The sequence below is a fragment of the Lactuca saligna genome, chromosome 1 (assembly GCF_052625555.1).
Source record: "Lactuca saligna cultivar CGN05327 chromosome 1, ASM5262555v1, whole genome shotgun sequence".
In the NCBI taxonomy this organism is placed as follows: Eukaryota; Viridiplantae; Streptophyta; class Magnoliopsida; order Asterales; family Asteraceae; genus Lactuca; species Lactuca saligna.
Genome location: NC_136417.1, coordinates 75,699,053 through 75,702,436, shown reverse-complemented (window position 1 = coordinate 75,702,436; position 3,384 = coordinate 75,699,053). Strand labels below are relative to the sequence as shown.

The following is a 3,384-nucleotide window of genomic DNA, read 5'->3' as shown; positions in this document are numbered from 1 at the left end:
TTTTTCAGCTAATACGCCAAACATAACCTAAGTACAAACAAAAAGTTACAAAGGAAAATGCAATCTAGGCCTACTAAGATTATACGTTTCAGGTTATTCGCATTTCAGAAATGATCTTTGTATTTCTAAATGAAGCTTTACACATGTAGACATAAAATCTAAGTAGATAAAAGTATAAGATTAGCATGGTTAATAAAATCCGTAATTTTGTTGTCAAAAAAACTTCAAAATTGAGTTTCAATTTTTCCGGATTAAGATTCGGATATGAGATGTGGGCGCAAGCTATATAAAAGAGGACCATATAAATGAGTTTGTTGTGTTTTCATCGGGTCTAGAAAACCCACTTTAAAAGCAGTTGATCAAAAATTTTTTTTTTTTTAATTTTTTTTTAACTTATTTGAGTTAACACATCTTTAAATATTTTTTATTAATGATTAATGATCCCGTCTAGTATTAAGATCAGCAGAAAATAAATAAATAAAAGTAAAATCCTTTGGGCCAAAAAGACAACAAGCCCCCCATCTTGGTTGTCTCGAAAGTACTCTGCCCTAAAAATCCCCGGCGCAAGATCTCTAGTTAACCTTTTGTGATCAAACCCTCAGGCTTCAGCCGCCCTCCTTATAAAAACAGTATAAACACACACTACTTGGTGCATACCTTCCTATCATGACCCATTATGTCTGAATTTGTGGTAGGGCCATCGTTTTGTTCTCTTAATCATACACAAGATATATTCTTGAGTTTTAGAGGTGATGACGATCGTTATATTTTCAGCCGTTCCTTTCTGAAGACAGTCAAGGGTGCCAATATTGCCATCCTGGTGGATGATGAAACCATTAAAACCCCTGAAGATCTGAAACCAGAATTGGTGATTGGTATTAAAGAATCCGCTTCTATTATTGTGTTGTCTACGAATTACACTAGTTGGCCCTAGTGCCTTTATGAGTTGATATTGATTCTTGAGAAGCTAATGACATCCAACCAATTTGTTACCCCATCTTTTATCATGTTGAGCTCACCCATATCAGGAAGCAAAAAGATACATTTTCGAAAATTTAAAGCGAAGGTAACACTTTCTTACCAAAATTTCCCTATTAAAATGTTAGGATTCTCTTCTCTTCTTCCTGTACATTTCTATAAACTTCTTCAATATCATCAGTTATATGTATTTTTATTTATTTATTTAAATTGGATACAGAAAGAAGCATAACACTGAATCAAGGTTTTCAGTTAACTAATCTTATAAATTAGTTCATGTTATCATGTAGTTGATGTGAAGAGGTTAAGAAAAATAGTAGCTTAATACAATATAATTTCGATTTGGAACTTTTGATAAATTAACTCCAAATCTGATTTGTTAGTTTTATAAATGATGTTTGAACTTATTAAAATCTAATTTTCAGGTTGGGGAGACGAGTTTATTGATGAAATTCTTAAAGATATCCACTATAGATTACAAGTATCCTTAAGGAGTGCTCTTCCACAACTTATATGGAGGTACAACTCCATTAAATTTGTCACTTAATGATTGAAAGATAGCTCCTCATATACGGGTGACACACTCACTATTTTGGGTATGAGTGGGATCGGGAAGACATCTTTAGCAAAATATGTCTATTTGTCATATTTTCATAAATTTGTTACAAGCAGCTATATTGAAGATATCAGTAGGAGATGTGATGAAAAATTTAGCGGGTTTCTTGATTTACAAAAACAAATTTTGGTGACATTACAAAAACAAGTCCAATTCAAGTTCATGATGTTTCTATGTACACCTCAATGATAGAGAAAGCTATATTGAAGATATCGATAGGAGATGTGATGAAAAATTTAGTGGGTTTCTTGATTTACAAAAACAAATTTTGGTGACATTACAAAAACAAGTCCAATTCAAGTTCATGATGTTTCTATGTACACCTCAATGATAGAGAATGCAGTAGATGGTAAAAAGGTGTTTATAGTTCTTGGTAATATTGATCATCATTACTTGGAAGCAAAGTTTTTGATCTGGGAAGCAAAATTATAATAACAACAAATTACACATGGTTGACAATTAGTTGTGCTCTATTGAAAACATGGAAAATATTTGAGGCCTCATTCTTGACATAAGAAGATGGATGTTTGAACAAGAAAAGATGAGGAGTCATTCCATGTATTGAAACAAGAAAAGATGTGTACTTGTTAGTATTATCATTTTATGCATGTTTAATGTTTTTTATTTTCTCCATATACATGTTTATCACATTTTAAATATTTTTTGCATCCCTCTTTTAGTGTGTGTGGTCATGTATGTCTCGTTTTTATGGCTTAGTACTAGAGGCAAAGGGTGTGGGAAGTTATATCACTAAAACATGGCATACAAAGATAAGTGTCATAATTCATGTGTCATTAAACGCTTATTTTGTAGTAGTGAATTCTGTTTCTTTCGAAGTTTGTTTCGGATGTTTGATATATATATATATATATATATATATATATATATATATATATATATATATATATATATATATATATATATATATATAGGTTCAGGTTCATTTGAGACCATTCTAATTTTGTGAAACCGTGAGACCAAATCCAAAAATAATTTTAAAATGCAAAATAAATAGAAAAATCCAAAAATTCTTTTTTTAAATATTATTTTCGGAACTTGAATTAACTAAAAAAAATATAAAAAAAATTCCGTTTTTTTTTTGAAAAATACGTGAAACATTCTAAATAGAATATTACACTGACATATTCTAAAAAATAATTTTAAAATGGAAAATAAATGGAAAAATCTAAAAATTCTTTTTTTAAATATTATTTTCGGAACTTGAATTAACTAAAAAAATAAAAAATAAATAAAAAAAATTCTATTTTTTTTGAAAAATATGTGAAATATTCTAAATAGAATATTACACTGTATATATTCTAAAAATAATTTTAAAATGCAAAATAAATGGAAAAATCAAAAAATTCTTTTTTTAAATATTATTTTCGGAACATGAATTAACTAAAAAAAAATAATAATAATAATAAAAAAAATAAAAAAATGCGTCTCACGGTCTCACAAAATATAGGTGGTGTCAAATGAACCCATCCCTATATATATATATATATATATATATATATATATATATATATATATATATATATATATATATATATATATATGTTATTCTTGTACAAAGAATTTTCTATCAACTTTTTTATGTTACTATTCAATAATGAATGAATGAATAACTATACATTAAAACTAATATTAAAATTTACTAAAATAGTGCACTTTATAATAAAATAATAACATTCTAAAGAATATATGAATAATCAAACATTAGTATTCACATTAGAATTATTTCAACAATATAAATATACAACATTTATTGCAGAATAATAATATAA

General features: G+C 27.5%; 1 long non-coding RNA gene across 1 annotated transcript; it reads left to right on the top strand.

Annotated features, from left to right (window-relative positions):
- The first annotated feature begins 464 nt into the window (after positions 1-464).
- LOC145040057 (uncharacterized) lies at positions 465-2,430 on the top strand. The gene is made up of 2 exons (XR_013679856.1): positions 465-1,066; positions 1,404-2,430. It is a non-coding gene; the product is annotated as an uncharacterized LOC145040057 (long non-coding RNA).
- The last annotated feature ends 954 nt before the right edge of the window (positions 2,431-3,384 follow it).